The sequence below is a fragment of the Poecile atricapillus genome, chromosome 13, assembly GCF_030490865.1.
Source record: "Poecile atricapillus isolate bPoeAtr1 chromosome 13, bPoeAtr1.hap1, whole genome shotgun sequence".
Taxonomy (NCBI): Eukaryota; Metazoa; Chordata; class Aves; order Passeriformes; family Paridae; genus Poecile; species Poecile atricapillus.
Window position 1 is genome coordinate 13,723,979 of NC_081261.1, and position 17,306 is coordinate 13,741,284.

Consider the following 17,306-nt stretch of genomic DNA (forward strand, 5'->3'; position numbering starts at 1 on the left):
AGAGGGAAGCTCCTTGAGTTACAGAGGATATTCTCAAGTATTACTTTCATGTATTTATTCTAGTTTTATACTTTTCCCTGGGCTAGAAAAGTGATAAAATATCTTTGATATGATTCACTACAGGTTGTACTTACATTCTTTATCAAAGAGTCCTGAGAATAGTTTTGTTTCAAAGCTATAGGTGATCTCATTATAGAGGCTGAACAGATATTTGGTAAAGTTTGAGATAGAAATCTTGTTCTTCATATCTTTTTCCACAGCAAAAACCACAGAGTAGCAGTAAGCTTTTCTTGTTAGTTATGTGTCAGTTCTTCAAAATTGTTTACAGGCACAGATGACAAATAAGATCTTACCAACTAAATTACTTGAAAACTGTAATTTGATTTTTTTTTTTCACTAGTAGAACTTGCTGTAGAAAGACAAGAGAGATCAGTAAGTAAAAGTAGGTTTAAAGGTGGTTGAGGCTCATCAATTAATTAACTTGCCATAGCAATTTAAAAACAAACAATAATTCTTAACAGTGAGGAACATAAATGAATAATGAGGAAGACAGATGCTGAAGTTATTACTTCAAGAGCTTTGTTTTGTTTCGTGAGGCACTGCTATTGCTAGAACACTGATCTCAATCACTTTGTGTTTTTAGGGGCTTCCTCGGTTTTAAATGAGCAATGAGCTACAGTGTTAGAGGCAGACAGGATGTTGTAGTGTCTGTGGAATATTCAGGTCATTGGAAAAAATCAAGAGCAGCTACCTTTAGTTTTTCCTACTAGTTTTTACCTTCTACAAAAGAAGTAGGAAATTAATATGGTCAGAAAACTTTTAGTGGTTGATTTATCCCTTCTTTACACTTTCAAACTGAAAAAATAAATATCCCACAATAAGGAGAAATATTATTTTTATGGAATTACTTGTAGGATTTAAACTGGTTTTAGTCTTCTCCATAAAGTTCTTATTTATGGAGTTTTGTGGGGTGAGGAGTGAGGAGAAAAAGCCATGGGTGCCTTAATTGAAGTGTTGACTGGTTTTAGTACAGTGGTCTGCTCTACATTTTAAACTTTGTACCTGACAGCTTCTGTTGTAAATTTTATTTGTGTGAATTTTGTCACTATATTTATGTAAGGATAACCAGTTTAGGGATTTAATTTTAACAGCAGAGCTACTGGTCTTTCCAGGTGTTAAGTTTTTTATCTAAAAACATAGTCATTGGCACAGAGTAAAGTGTTACTTGTGAGAGGCTTGCATGGAAAAGGTATTAAAAAAAGATAAAGCAACCATAGAGAACCTTCAGTTGCTACTTGAAGCTTTTCTTTATTTTTAATAAATTATTCCCATGAGAATTGTGATTTATATCTCCATAATTATTAAATCACAAGTTATAGCTGAGTCATTGGTCTGTATGGGGCCACTGAACCATTCCTAACAGCATGAAGCAATCGTTGTTGCATTGGCCTTTACTTCAAAAGGCAAAGTGAAACCGGAAGGAAAAAACGTTGGGAAGTTTCAATTAAAGTTTTACTTTTTGTATGAGTCAATAACCATGTTAAATTAAGAAGCAGTTATAAATATTTTAGATGTTAGGGTTTGGCTGTTCAGGGGAATTTGGGAAGATTTAACAAAATTACCAGATACGTAGTGGCACGATCTTGATGTGATATTGTGAAATTGACTGACACTCCTATGTATACATAATCATTTGGACTTAATAGGACTTATTTAATTCTTTTGGGAGATAAGACTAATAGAAATAATTTCATTTGACTTAAAGAATCTACTTGAAATTTAGGTTCAGTTAACTTTGACTTCATAGATATAACAGACTTCTACACAAAGAAATAGGCACATCTCTGCACACTGAGTGCTATCTGAATTCTGCATGTCCCTGTGATTCTTATGGTAGAAAGACATCCCAGTGCTTTTTTTCCATAGGAAATGTAGACAAAAAACATCAGTATTTTTCATTTTACTTTCTGTGTTGTCTCTAGTGTAGCTAAACACTTGCATTATTCTCTATAAAAGGCATGGATAGTGCTTGGAACACCCAGCTCCTGGTACACTGGTAACATTTAGGAAGTTTTAAATTGCAATGCAAGTCAAAACTTCTTCTGACTCCCACTTTTTAACCTTTAGGCTGAGGAAAGGAAAAATGGTGTATTTGCTGTGTAGTTCACTGAACTAAAATATACTTTCAGCTGTCCTTGAAGTGCGTTAGAGCATTTTCCTTTGTGGTGTTTGTCAATTCTGCAGGAATGCTGGGTGGTGTGTTAACATATTATTTTGTGGAAGTATACTCTTAAATATGTCTTGTGGGTGTTTTGCAATGGAGAATAATTGTGCTTGAGAGCTGCCAGTACTCTCTGAAGGTAAAGCTTTTTAAGCCTAATTGAGTTGTTGAATGCGCTTTGGAGGAGAGAAAACCGAACACAACTTTCACAAAAGATCAAACAAAACATTGGATGTAAAATGTGCAATAGAACATAATAGAGTAATACAGCAGAGAGTAATTCTGTCAAGACAATATGGGAAAAGAAAAATTGTATGGCCTTTTTGTTGCAGAACAGTTCTTATTGCCATACCTTTGTGCACGACTTTTGTATTACTGATTTTTTTTTTCTAACTGGAGGATGTGTAATAGGGGTTGAGTACTGCACTTGTTACATCTGCCCACCAGGCATGGTCTGAGGTATTAGGGTAGAATGTGATGGGGGAAAAAAACAGGTTTTTGAGGGCAAAGTAGAGCATTGTAGACCAGGACAAGTCTGGTACTGAGAGTCTGCTGCTGGTTGCTGCAGGGTTTGTCCTGCTCCTCACTAATCATAACAACGAGCAATAATCATTGAGAAAATTACAGTGAAAATATCCTGAGATAACAACAGAGGAGAAACTTCTGCTCACAGGAAGTGGTCAGTAAAGAGGAAATCAGAGATGTTTGGGACAGGTCTCAGCCACACAGGTGTGACAGGAAAGGAGCAAGGGTTTATTATCAGACGTTTTGTGTAAATATAGAGAGGGAAAGAAGCTCGAGAAATTCAGGCTGTTTATTTGTAAGGTTTATTTTCAAGGTTCCTGAAGTGCTACTTTATAAAAATAAAATGGCTTTTTATTGTATATTACTAGTAAAAATTGGGTTATGCCACTTTGATAAATAGAAGAGGAAAAATGAGAACAGAGATTAGGAGGATATTCAGGCTCTGGTCATATTTAATGTTCCACAGTTATTTTCTAGATCAATGTTGACTGAGAGACATAAGACTTATGGGTGGAGGAAGCAACTCCTATAAAACATAAGGAAGTTTTCATATGTACAGAAACTCCCAAAAAACCCAACCATAAACAAGGTGCTGTCACTTAAAGGGTGGAGCACATCTTACATGGTTGGTTGCCAAATTTCTTGTGATGCTGATTGGAAAATGCTAAACAGCAAAATGCCAGAATACCTGTGATCTAATAAGACTGGGAAGCATCTATTTAAACTATGAAGGGGAGAATTTTAAAGGAATAATACAAGTGGAGATGAGGGAAGAGAGAAAGGACTGATGCTTGTTCCTGGATTGCTGGTGGCTGTGAGCAGTTTTAGGACAGCCCAAAAGAGGGACCAGGACTGAGAAGAGGAGGATATTTGGTGGACAGGCTCTTTCCAGGGACAAAGACCTGTCCTGTGGGGCCAGGTGTGCTCTGCTCTGGGATCCTGGGAGCAGAACCTGTGGCTGCTCTGTCCAGAGGTGCTTCCAGCTGTGGCAGGGAAGGGATCTCCTCAGGGCAGGTTCCCCAGGAGGCTGTTGGGCTGGGAGGGAATTTAGAGAAATATTTAAGATATGCAGAAGGCAAGGAGCTGCTCTGAACTGTGTATTCCTCATGGGAGAGCAGGTCAGGAATTGCAGTGGCTGTTTGCTCAGTTTTCAAAAGGTGCTGCCAGGATTTGCACTGGTATCTAAAAACACCTGGATCATCACTGGCTTTTGGCTTAAACCGGGGCTTGAGACGGCAAACCAAAAAACTGCTGCTCACTCATCTTTGAAAGGCAAGGACAGAAAACAGGTTTCTTTCTCCCTGCCAGCTACTGTGGGAGGATTGTATTTTAAGGAAATGTATAGGAAGAGCACAGGAAATTCACACAGGTTTTACCTTTCCAGATATAACTGTGGTGTCTGATAGGGATTAAAATTAACTTAAAGTTCTAAAGATTTACTTACAAAAGATTTTCTTTTCCTAATTTTTGGTAAGGCCAAAGATTGTAGGTCATAGTCTGCTCTCTCCTGTCTGATAATTGCAAAATCCATTACTATCCCTTCGAGATGCTTTTTTTTATCAAAGGCTGCACTAAATCTGAATAAAAGCCTAATAAGTAGATTAGTTAGAACAATAGTCCTCCTGAGGATGGTTGATTCCAAGTGTAGCTGCTAGAGATAACCCTAAATGCAATTAGGTTTAACTCCCTGTGAGTGTCAAAGGAAGGTAATACCCACGGAGACTTCCCTTCAGATGACACTATTTTAAAGTGTCTTAACATTTAAATATTCTTTCCTTTGGGCATTGCTGACAAATTTCTTTTCTTTTTTCTTTTTTCTTTTTTTTTTTTTCAATTGTTGGGGAAACACTGCTTGGCACCTTGGGCTTTAGCCATTAGTTCAAGGTGCTTCCCATAAAAAGAGGGATGGTTCAGCTTCCTTGGGTGAACAGTTTGTTGTCCTCATCTGTGTCCTTTATAAAGATCAAATATCCCAAGGTGGCCACAGAGAGCTGAAAGAGAAAATGGCAGATTCAGTTACATACACAAGCTTAAAGGGTAATGTGATAAAATGAAAAGAGATGAATTGTTGATGGATTAATTCTGGTTTTACTCACAAAAAGAGAAATGAAAGCAAATGCTTTCTATGTCTATGTTAAAACAGAAATATAGACATTAAGGATTTCAAAACTTTGCATATTATAGGATGGGATATAACAGAAATAGTATAATTGCCAACTACTAAAATGGTTTCATTTAGCTCTAGGTACTGCAGAAGACTTGCACTGTGTTTAAGAGTTTGGTTTCATTTTCACATAGAAAAAGAAAAGGGAAAAAAGCTTAGCAAAACAATTCCATGACTACTTCTTTGATATATTCCTGCATATGCATGTTTAGTTATATTTAATTTCTCCCATTTTTAAAATATTAAAATAATATCAACATCTAGTATTTTGTTTCAGGGAGAAATTGCTGATAATACCGAAGAAATTTGCAGTAATTTTTTTTTTTTACCAGCATTTTTACATTGACATCCACAATGTTCTGCCCTTCACATTTCTTTTCTTGATTTCTGTGTTGTTGTTTGAATTATCTTTCTTGATAAGTGTCCCTGAAAATACTTTTTTTTTCCTTTCTTGTTTTTAAAGCAAAAGTCTGTACTATCAAAATAAAGCTCAACTAATTAGATGTGAGCCAAAGCACCCAAAAATGTCTTATAGTTGTACCTTATCAAAATTTAACCTCATGTGTGGCAGGGAGATATTGAGCCAGTTCAGTAAATTCTACCTGGCTTTTATTGTTTGTAACTTGTCCCTTGCAATTCCTTTCCCCCCAAAGCCAGAGAAGTAATACTCAGGAGCTGTCATTCTTTCACATTATTCCACTTGAAGCAAAGTATTTTTGCTCCTAACAAAAAGCTAATTTGTTGCCTAGCATGCAAAGTGGTTTATTTTCTATTGTCTTGGTCAGCCCTTTTTTCATTTGTGTCAATGTGTTGCCTTTTTTCTTTGCATATAATAAATTGCTGTGTTTACAGAACACATTTTCACTGCTGATTTTATTGAGCATTGGGTGAAAGATTAAATTAATATCTCATAAATATTATGAAGGATTTGAATGTGAGATGCACTGAGTAAAATTATTTTCCAGTGAAAACTTACAGACAGTGAAAAACAATAATTAGAGTGACCATACATTAATTACTGGGCTTCTTGTCTTGCTGGCTTTTGCAAGGAAAGTCATGTAAACAAATAAAAATAGGTTTTATGTTTCTTGTTTACTACATCTGAAATTTTTCCTGATGTTATTATGAAATTCAGTAATAATTTTCAATTGATTCTGAACTTTTCAAATGTAAGAGTACTCCCTGATTATGTCATGTTTTCAAAATCCAGGATTACTTTAGTTCTTTTCTTCTTAGTCTAAGAGAGAGTAAATTCAAAAAAAAAGGGGCTTTTTTATGTATGTATTAAAATCTGTTTTCCTAAAGCTGGAGATTTTTTATGAGACAAAAAAGAAACATCTTCTTCAAACAGCAGAGTTTCCCTGGTTCCTGTCTAGCTGAGATGAAGCAGAATGAGCTTGATTATGTTGAGAGTCAATACAAATGTCACAATACTGCTGCAATAAACTTATAAGAAATTATTTATCATAGCTGAAAGTGTCCATTTTTTCAAATGTATCTTAGGAGTCGGTTTTTAAGGAACAAAAATATCTTTTAGAAGAATGAAATGATATGTTTTTATTAGGAGTAATAAATAGTACACTGAAAATAAGTTGGTATGAGCTTAAGCATCTCCTGTATGGAAACTGCTGGGCTTTGGGTGAAGTCCTTTCCAAAGAGATTTTTAGAGAGATTTTTATGCACTCAGGCCTTTTTGTGGTTAATGATGCTGACAGTGGGTATGTGGACTGCCTGCAAAGCAAGATTGCACCAAACTACTGCTACTCAATCTGCTTTTTTATGTCATTGATTACAAGATAAAAGAATCTCTAGATAATAATGAGTAATGTATTTTACTTGCTATTGAGGAATGCTTTGGGTGGGAGGTGGTGAAACATTCTATTGGCTGTATTGCACCAAAGGTGAATGGAATGGAAGAAAAGAAGAAAATGGAATGGAAGAAAAGAGCCATCTCTAAAATGTTATTTGTTTTATTTCATTTAGATTTTCACACACACCTTTCTGAGAAATTGAAAGACAGACAGACAAGCTGGCAGCAGCTGGCTGAGACAAAGAACTCTCTAATACGTAAGGTTTTTATTTTGCTTCAACTGTATTCCTTGTAAACTTAGAACCTAGTTTAGAACTTGTGTGTTGTGTTTAATCTTGTTCTATGTGTGTTCTGCTCATTATGTCTTGTGGGATTTTGGTTGGTTGTTTTTTTTTTCTTCCTGGGTATTTATATTCTGTTGAATAAACATGATTTCTACTACTCATTTCTATCTCATTGTTGAGTATTACCTTCCTGGTTGGATTGAAGTAATTTAGGGGTTTTTCACTGCAAGACTTGGCTGGGTAGTGAAGGAGCTGCTTTCCCTGAGCTGATCTTGTTTCATGGTGTGGAGTTCATTCCATGAGAGGAGGAGAGCCAAGACATGGAAGAGACACCAGATCTGGGTACTCACAGGCATCATTTTAAAAGAAAATGGTAGCTGCAGCTGCATTTTCACAAAGGCAATTGCACATGTTCTCTTCCAGTGGTAAAGGTTTGCAGGAGACACAAGTTTCTTGAGAGTTTCTTCAATCAGATTTCTAAATGAAAGATTCAGTGATAACTCTGTTCATCTTCAGTCTTGATTTGAATTTTTTTGATCTGATGAGATCAAAAGTATGAGATTCAGACAGTCACACTTGATGTGCCCCTGAAGTTTTGTATATTAGGGGCTGTGCAAAACAATCTGTGAGTTTGTTGGTTTTTGTGGGTTTGTAGGGAATTGTGCATTGCTAGACAGGGGTTTTTGAAGTGCCACTGCTCCCCACACACATTCACACTTTTGCTCCCCTGAGAGTAAAATTCCTTTGGGAGGAAGATGATGTTTGGGAAAAAAAAAGCCTGCAAAGCACTTTTTTAGCAAATGAAAACATTTTTAGCCAGGCTGTAGTAATATAAATCAAAAGACATCTCAAGGAATTTTAGTACAAAAATAATGATTCAGTGACATCTTCCTTTTAGTAATTCTTGAATTCAAAAATTATTTTCATTCACTGGATATGTACACTCACTACAGTGTCAGCATGTGCCCTTGCTAAATTAGCAAGGGCTGTTTTTGATAAAGCCTCTTGTCCTCGACTTGGCAGATTTTACCTTGTATTTGATTGCCTAATGAGATGAAAGATGGATTTTGTTATTCTGCTCTTTTCTTCCACTGCACCTCTGACCTAGTACATACATGAAAGATAACTTTCTGTTTGGGCATTTTTTTTAAGCACTTAAGCAAATGCTTCCAAGATGAGGGCCCTAACCAGGAATAATACTCTGCTTGCTTCTATTCAAGTGAGACCTAAACCGAGGTTTTCTCATCACCCTCATTTTCTGATGTACTTCTTTCATTAATTGCCTGATTTTTGGTAGAAACTAGTGAATGGCATTATTCTTTGAATCTCAACCAGTGTCTGGGCAAATGCTGAAACAGTTTCTTAAATCAGACTCTGGAAAGCACTGAGCATCTGTGAGCATTTCCTGGTTAATGCAGCCTGTGATGTTCAGTGTGTTTTCAGACTGGAGATAAGGACTGTTTGTTGTGTTTCCATGCTTCTTACAAGAGTGGGAGCTGGAGCTATGGGTAGAGTAATTCAATTTCCACAGTGCTGATGTACAGTGCTAAAACCTGACCAAGGTGGTTTGTGTATGGTGGGTAATAATGATGGAATTAATAAAGAACAGAAATGATCCTGTACATATCTTTGCATTTCTGAAGCATTCATGATTATTGCTGTTGCAGGAGGATTTTGGCACAGGTGAAATGAGTGGGTTATGCTATTTAGGCTGCACTAAATCTCAAAGAATAATGCTTGCATGCATTTCCCAGGATCACAGAAAGGTTTTTCCTAACAAATTGCATCCAACTGAACAATGTCTTTCCTCATTTGAAGCTTTGAGCCTTTTATACAAAAAAAAAATACTGTTTCTCTTTGGTTTACTTTTTTTTCCTTGCAACCTGATACTCTCTCCCAATTCAAACAAATTTTATTGATATATTGCTTTCAATTTTTGGTACTGTGTTTGTTCAGGGCTCTAGAAATTAAGAAGAATGTTAGAATGTATTAATAACTATATCACAAATATACTTGATAGCATTAATGCTTGCTACTGGCTTGATTTAACATGCATTTAAGAAAATAATTGATCTGAGACAACAGAAAATCTTAGTACCTTTTATAACTTTTATGAGTCTAATTTCTTGGACACGGTAAATCTGATCTGAGCAGTGCCACAGTTTGTTGAATGCTGTAAATATGGTGAGAAAGGTGCAGTGAGCTTGTTGACCCAGATGTTCTGCCTGGCCATATCAGCCAAATCTTTGATGTTAATAATTCCAGGGACTTGACCAAAAGCAAGCTTTATCTCCTCTCCTTTTAAACAGTGCCATAGGATTTTTTACATCAATCTGGATGCTGCCAAAACCAAACAGATGGCACTAACCTTGGTTTAAAGCCTCAGCTGGCTGAGAATGCATCCAAATAGTGTTGCAAAGCTTGCAGTGTGCACGTTGTGTCACCAGAAGAGGACTCTTTGTATCAGTGTAAGCAGAGCCCTCAAACTTTGCATTTCAAAGGTACCCAGTTCTCATCTGTGCTCATCTAGAGCACGGATTGCTTGCAGGGCTGTAATAAATTGATAGGTTTCTTGATCTGCTCTGCCTTTGCTTTGCAAAGGTCAAAGATGCAGCCACAAAAAAGGAGGTGAAGTGCTGAACATGGGTGTTAGAATGGTTCAGAAGGATTGTTGTCAGATCCATGTGCTGACTCTGGAAGGAAAGTAAATAAAAATGTCTTATTAGTATTTGGAGCAGTCCTAAAACTCATCATTTCTGAGTACTCCTTTTCTGGAAGGAGAATTTTTAGTAGATTTAAAAAACTGCAACTACCTACCCCAACCCCACCCCCCAAAAAAAAGTCTCAAATCTATGTCAAAATAAGAATTTAGAATTAAAAACAAAATTCAACAAACAAAATAACCAGACCACCCCTGGTTTCTTTTCAGAGCTGTAAAATAATGTAGCAAAATTTGAGTGATTTATCAAAATACTTAATGTTTTTTTAAGCATTGTAGAAGTATGATGTTGAGTATATATATATAAAGAAAAGTGAAAGTGTGCTGCTTACGGTATGATGTGAATAGGACACTGAGAGGCCTCATTAAATGGCAAAGGCAAAAGGGTCACTGGTATATATGTATTTTATATATATTTATATATATAAATATATATATAATATACAAAAATAGAAATATTTTTATATATTTATATATATAATTTATATATATATATATTTATATTTATATTTATATATGTATTCCTGGTATAGTGTGTGCAAGCCAACCTGAGCTGGAGTGCAGGAGAAGACTTGACAGGGAGGGAGACAGGACTGAGTCCATCAAACCATATTGCAGGGCACTAACAGGGGAGTTTTAGGTTCAAATTCTAGAGGATATTCTTTCAAAACTACACTGCCAAGACCTGGGTTTATCATGGGATTTTAGCAGTGATTTCTTTAAGCAGCTGAGTCTGGGTTGTGCAATTACTCTTCATGCAATTGTTTTTTAAGAAACTGTCAGCCAGAGAAAGGAAACCACACAGCCAAAAGTGTGTGATAAAGTAAAATAGCGACAATGTGGGAAATCCTGAGGGAGAAGTAAAAGTCTCTTGCATAGTGGGTCCTAGAAGAAAAGCTGACAGTTCTACCAGGTGCCTTTGCTAGGAGCAGTGTTCCAGAATTTGTCTGAACAGCACCAGTATTGAAATAAAGGATTTGAAATTTGCTGAAGAAACAAAAGAGGTTGTGTGATGAAAGGCTGAGCTGCTGGCAAAAGACTGGATCACCTGGGATTTATACGAATCAATCTCCTGTGTAATGCACCATTGTCCTAAAAACTGGAAGCTACAAACAGAAGACATTTTATTATAAGGGGTTCTGTGACAGCTTATCAAAAATAGCTTTTCCTCTTTTTGCATGAAGCTTCTACCTTAAAGATACTGATGAAATAGGTGACAATTTTTAACACAAGTGGTGACAAAATAAACACCATCTGCTAGTGTTGGCTTATTCCATAGTCTTCTCATGCTGGGTGATTTTATTTCACCTTTTTTCAGAAATAGTTAATGACACATCTGCTGTGTGGTGGAGGTGCATTTTTGGTAATTAAATGTGGACACAGGATCGGAGAAAACAGTAACAAAACTTTTCCAGGAAACTGAAGAAAATATTAGTGCCACAAGAAGCTAACAAACAAACTGTTGATAGCTTTTTCTTATTATTATTTTGACCTGTTTTATTGTTTGATCAAAAATTTCAAATTATACTTGTTCTTTCAAAATACATATTTATCATGGAAAACAACTCATTTGGCCTTGATTTTACCACAGCAAAATCTTGCCACTATGACATTCGTAGTCCTCCAAGCAAGCCTGGTTTTGTAGCACATCTGTGAGTCTGGGAATGTGAAGTCAGAGCAGGTTTGGGTGTCCTGGGGGATCAGGGTGAGATTTGTCTACATAGGAGAATATATTGAAGGGAGAATAATGTGCAGTGGGACCTGGAGAACAAAATAATCAGGTTTATCTCAAGGTCCAGTTGGATTGTGGACAATACAAAACCATCCATCCATGCAGGGTTGTTTGCTTGTGTGGAGTTTGTCTTTATCCTGTGGAGCTCCATGAATCCATCCTCCTCCCAAGCCCCACTGCAGGGCACAGTGGCACTGAGACTCCCTGGATTATTTTGGGAATTCCCAAAGTTGGAATTCCCGCTGCTTTGTGTCAGACTCTTCTTTCTTCCCTTTAGCAGGGCAGGGTAGTCCTGTGGCTCTGAAAATCCCTTCCCTGTGTCCCTGAAGAGGAATCTGTTCCCATCACCCCAGGATGTCCCACTTCTCCCTCCTCAGTCAGCCAGGAGAATTCTTTGTGATGGGAATTCCGATTTAGCACTTTGCTGCAGAGGCATTAGCATAATGATCCAGAAAAAATCCAAGCAATTAGGCTGTTAAACCTGTGTTTACTGTGCCAAATCGAACGTCCCTATGCTGTTATCAGTGTGAGTAGATTTTAATAAATCCAGAAAACTAAATGTCTGCATCTCCATGTGGATACATGGATATTTATTTTTAATATTTAATATTGAATTTAAAGATTGAGATAGAAATTAAAGCCATGGAAACCCTAGGGGGAAAAAAAACCCACATTTGGTTATGTTGTTCTCTGGTGGGTGAAAAACCAGGATAGACTGCAAGAGATGTGAATTCTGACTCTTTCTAAAAGTTTCAAGCGAAAAAAATTCATTGTCTTTCCTTCCCGCCACCAAGGTCTGTTTAATGGTATGAAATCCTTGTCCTCATTTTATGGTTTCATAAAACCACAAAAACTAAGATATGTAAGTAAAGCTGTATGCAGTCCAAGAGGAAAATTATGGCTGGGAAAAACAAACAAATAACAACATGCTATAAATATTTTTAAAAGGAATTGCTGGGATTTTTTGTTTGTTTTTGTTTTGCTAAGCCTTGCTTTAGCTCCTGATGAACACTGGCTAAGGAAATATTGATAGAAATATACATAAGGGTGAACATCTGTACCTGTAGGTATTGTTATACTTTTGTATAACAATAAACAAACTTCATTCAATTTATTATTTTAATAATGAATATGTAGAAGTGCCTGTGAAGTAATATGTCATTAATGTTAATTGTTCTGATAGAAGAAAAAAAAAGAGCAATCTGACTCTTGATTTTTTGTCTTTACAGATTGCATAGTAATTAAAAATTGGAATGAGAATTCATGCAAGTTGCTTTAAATGTGTACCAAGTAAATTCAATAGTGAATATTTGAAGTCATCCCATGTTCCTTAGCAGTGATGAACAGATTTACATCCGTTAAATACTTATATTACAAACCTCTTGGCTTGACCTCATCTGTGTAAACATCTCATTTATGAATTATCAAACCTCTTTGAAAGACAGCCTTATGTACGTGTATTATCATTTATGGTAATCGGAAACATTTTTCAAGCTGCTGTGCATGAAGTAAGGGTGAAAAATCCCTTGCTTATTCATACCCATATGTATGCTGTGAAACTTGAATAAGGAGGGAGACAAAAAGGACTGATTTAAAATATAAATTATATATGTATTTTTTATGCTTATGCCATATTTTGATAGTTTAGCTTCACTTAAATCCAGTGTTAAAGGTAAATGTGTGGCAAGTCAGAGCAGAGCTTTTTGATCAATATCCATAGCCTGCTTTTTATAAAAAACTCTTTTCTTTAGATTAGGAACTGGAAGTGAAGGTGCTTTACTCCAAATTGGGTTTGTATCTGTGGCAAAACTTTAATAGTCTGACAGATTACATGTGATATTACAAGGTATTTTAAATATGGAGAAGCAATGAGGAAACGATGACTGTACATGATTTTAGATTATGTTACCTGCAAACCCTTCTGCTTATTAAAGAATTTTACTTTGATAATGCAAAACTGCACTGAGAAGTTGTCAGTGAAAGGCCAAGCAATTTGATAGAAGTGTGGTGGATGGTCTGATTGCATCTGAAATCTGTTTGGGATAATAACAGAGGGGAAAAGCTGACTCACACAGGCCATGTCTTGATATCCATTTCCTTACTGGGATAAGTGAGCTCAGTGTTTGCAACCCAACTCAAAGCATTTCTCCTGTTGTTAAGACTTACAGACACAACTGATAAAAGATTTTCATGCTTCTTCAAAATTTATGTCTTTAAACATCATTGTTAAGAGTTAGGATTTGATCTTGCATAATAGTTTAGATTTTGAGTGATGGTTCAGCAGCATGAATGTGCTTCAGAGATGAGGTTTTCTGTAGTGCTTGTGCTCAGAATCTGCCCATGTTTAATTGTACTTGGTTCCTTCTTTATTTAGAATCAAAGCTTTGCTTTCTCAGGTAAAGTCTGGGGTAGGGAAGTACTGTGCCTCAAATCCCACATGGCCTGAACTACCTGGTCCCAATTAATGAAAATATTGAATTTTCATTGAATTTAACTGGTGTTAATGCCAGGAGGGCCCTGAAAGGACTTACTGAAAATTACTGACATAATCCTTTTCTAAAATAAAGCATGATTTTGATATGATTAAATAGCATGTGGAAAGGAAATTGAGTGCATTTTAGAAAAGTAAATGATCTGCAATGAGGGAGAAAAAATCAGGTGCCTTGTTTCTCATTACAAACCAAAAACCTTCATCTCTTACCTATCCAGCCTAAAGAAATCTTCAGCCTTCAAGCACTGTAGAATATTCATTTTTAGGGAAAAACTGTACTACTGCCGTCCCTTCTCTTTCCACTCAAAGGATAGTTGGTGATTCTTAGGATTGGTTGGAGATGTGGCCTCTGAGTTTGGATTCTGAATTTGACTTTGTTTATCCTGTGATGAGATCAGCATTTAGGTGAACATTTATTGGTTCTTTTTTCAGTAGTGAAAACAGCTTGTGCACCCTCCCTGACAGCTTCTTACACAGCACAGGCTCAGCAGCCACGTGCTGAGATGGAGCAAGTGCCTGCTTTAGTCTCTGGAATTGACATTTTCAGAGTAATAAAAGGCATCTCTTCCTTTAGTCACCATCACTCCTCATTCTCCCAGGCAGGATAGCAAAATAACAGCGCTGCACTTGCAGTCAAACTTCTTGTCTCCTGGCAGTAAGGATCTAATTCTTCCCTTTTGGATCTGACTTCACTCTAGCTTGGTTTCTGAACATTTTCTGATTTAAATTTTGTTTAAAACGTGTGAGCTCTGTGTCTTACAGGCTGATATCAGCGTTTTTGCAGCTTAAAGTTAGGGTTTGTATCAGCAGTCTCTTGAGTTCAGGAGGAAATTGAGGCAAAAGCAGGAAATCAAGGCTGTCAGTGCCATGGCTGTGCAGTGCTGCTGCATGCAATAAAGCTCTAGGATGCAAATCCTGCCCAGGTAGAATTGAGATATTTAGGCAGATTTAGGAGTAAGATAGATAAGGATAGATTTAGATGAGGAAGATAGATAGGATCTGATGTGTTTTGTATCGATTTCTTCATTTTCTGAGTCACTTGTGTGATGTGCATTATTGGCATTCCATTTCAGGTGACTCAGAGTATGTAGCCTTAGGAAGCAATGTCGTGTCAGGGCTGTGTACTTCTCACAGTGGTTAATGCAATGCTGCTGCTTAGGTAATGAAGCAGTAATCATGTGAAAAGCACTGCAGATGTTAACAATTAGAAAAAATGTAAATTATATTTGCCATCCTTTACTGTGCTCTACTGTCCTTCCAAATCTGTGGTGATAGAAGAATTCAAATTGTCTCAAAGTTAAATGTGAAGTAAGGGGGAAGGATAGAAATATCTCTTAGTGTGGGTACACAGATACACAAATACTTATAGAGATCTGTGTAGACAATATTTGAAATCACTAAAAATCTATGCACCTGAGCTGCTTCATATGAATCAAGAAATGTTATATAAAAACAGCTGCTGCTGTTACACAATCTTTCTAGCTCTGTTTTCCTCATTGAATTAATACAGAAAAACGTGGTTTTGCATGCTGAATATGTGCATGTGGTTGAATTCCTTGTTCAGCTTTTAATTAATTTAAATGAAGTTCTAAATTTGGTTCCCTGTCCATTTTTATGCTTATGACCATTGTTTTACATGACAATCAAATTAGCATTTCGAAATTCCTTTTCCTTCATTGTTCTCAATATAGAAATACCTGCTTTAATTCTTCTTTAGTTCTTGCTACTTTCTAACCTGAAGCTGTTGTTCAGCTGTGCTGTGTGAGCTTGTGCTGAGAGAAACCCTCCTTGCCTTACATGTTTAGAGCAGAGAAACACAGGCACTACTCTTGAAGTGGTTTCACTTAATACTGACAGAGGAACACTTAATTTAATTGGAGGGCAACGTGTAACAGAATTTCAGTTTTGTTTTTCAGATATATATGCAAAGAGTTCTATTCTTGTGTTATTTCTGATAGAAAAATGTACAGAATGTAACTTTCTGAATTTCCAGAAAGACTTCAACTTTTGAACCTGATCTCTGTCAGCTTTTTTCTTTACTCCATAGTAACTGCATGTCTCCTTTTCCTCTGTATTTTATATGTGGCAATTATTACTGTCAGAGACATAAGGTAATTAAGTTGAATTTCATATTTAGGGATATCGGCTAAAAATAATTAAACAATTCGATTTCATATTTTGCATCTTGATAAGCTCCAGCCATCAAAACAGGGGGTTATTTTTTTTTTCTATTTCACCTTGCATTTTCCAGCTCCCCAGAGTGATCTTGGGGCTGGGTGCTGGTCCTGAGCAGGCTGTGAGTGTCAGCAAACCCTGGCTGAGGTTCAGTGCACGGGTAATTCTCAGTCATTAATTTGTTGAAGCAGTGGCTGAACCTATAATCTTAAACCTAAATCACTTCTCAGGCGTGAGGCACCTGAAGGTGAAATTAAAGAGGCAGTAAAATTAGATTGGGTTTAAACTGTTGATTTTACATAACTGAAGGATGCAAACACAAAGTTTTTAGTTTTTCCTCTGTGATGGGAAAAGGTTACATGTCCAGAACTACTCTCAAGTGTATTGTGCTGAATGTGCTTCCCAAAGAGAGCAAGGTAGTTGAGAACGATAGATTTTTTCAAGCTCTTAACATTTCTGATGTGTTCTTTCAGTTCTTTGATGACTATTATTAAAATGTAGAATTCAAATAAGTTAGGCTCTTTAACAGGTGCTGTGTTGAAGGTTGGATAGGAATAAACTCTGTGGGAATTCTTTGCTGGCTGGCATCAGTGTGGTATCCAAAAAGCTGCCAAAACAAATTCCATTGAAGAAGAGCTAAGTTGTGGTTTTAGTGAACTTGTGTTGTTAAATATGAGATGTGCATGTCCTTTATGAATTGTTTATGCCCACCTCAGCAAATCCACTGCCATAGCAATGCTTTTCATTGCTCAGTGTGGTTATTCTGATCAAAGGCTGGTGCAGGGGGAGATGTTGAGGGCTCCCAAATGCCCGAGGAAGGGCAGGCAAAGGGCCCTGAATCTCTGCAGGACAAGTTCTGCTCTGCTGAGTGACCATGCCAGGAGCCACAGTGTGCAGGTAACCTGTGATAAACATACACAAGACATAAACTCAGTGCTCAATGTACTCCAGCAGCTGACTCAGTGTAATTCCTTCTCCAATAAACTGAAGAATTTGTTAAAAAGGAGTTCAGCATACACTTTGTATTGGATTCTAATCAGCCAGTTAAGGCACTCAACAATTAATACTCTAGAGCTGAAAACTAATCAAAAGTGAACAGAACTGTGTTGAAGGAAAACAGTTTATATATTGATGGAAAGAGTATTGAGGGGTTGGGGTTTTTTGGGGTTTTTGTTGTTGTTGTTT

General features: G+C 36.7%; 1 protein-coding gene across 1 annotated transcript in view; it reads left to right on the forward strand.

Annotated features, from left to right (window-relative positions):
* The window catches only part of TENM2 (teneurin transmembrane protein 2), a 334,711-nt gene that overhangs the window by 40,717 nt on the left and 276,688 nt on the right, over positions 1-17,306 (forward strand). The window contains exon 2 of the mRNA XM_058848837.1: positions 6,894-6,977. The gene's annotated coding sequence lies outside the window, so the exon portion shown is untranslated. The remainder of the gene's footprint in view (positions 1-6,893; positions 6,978-17,306) is intronic.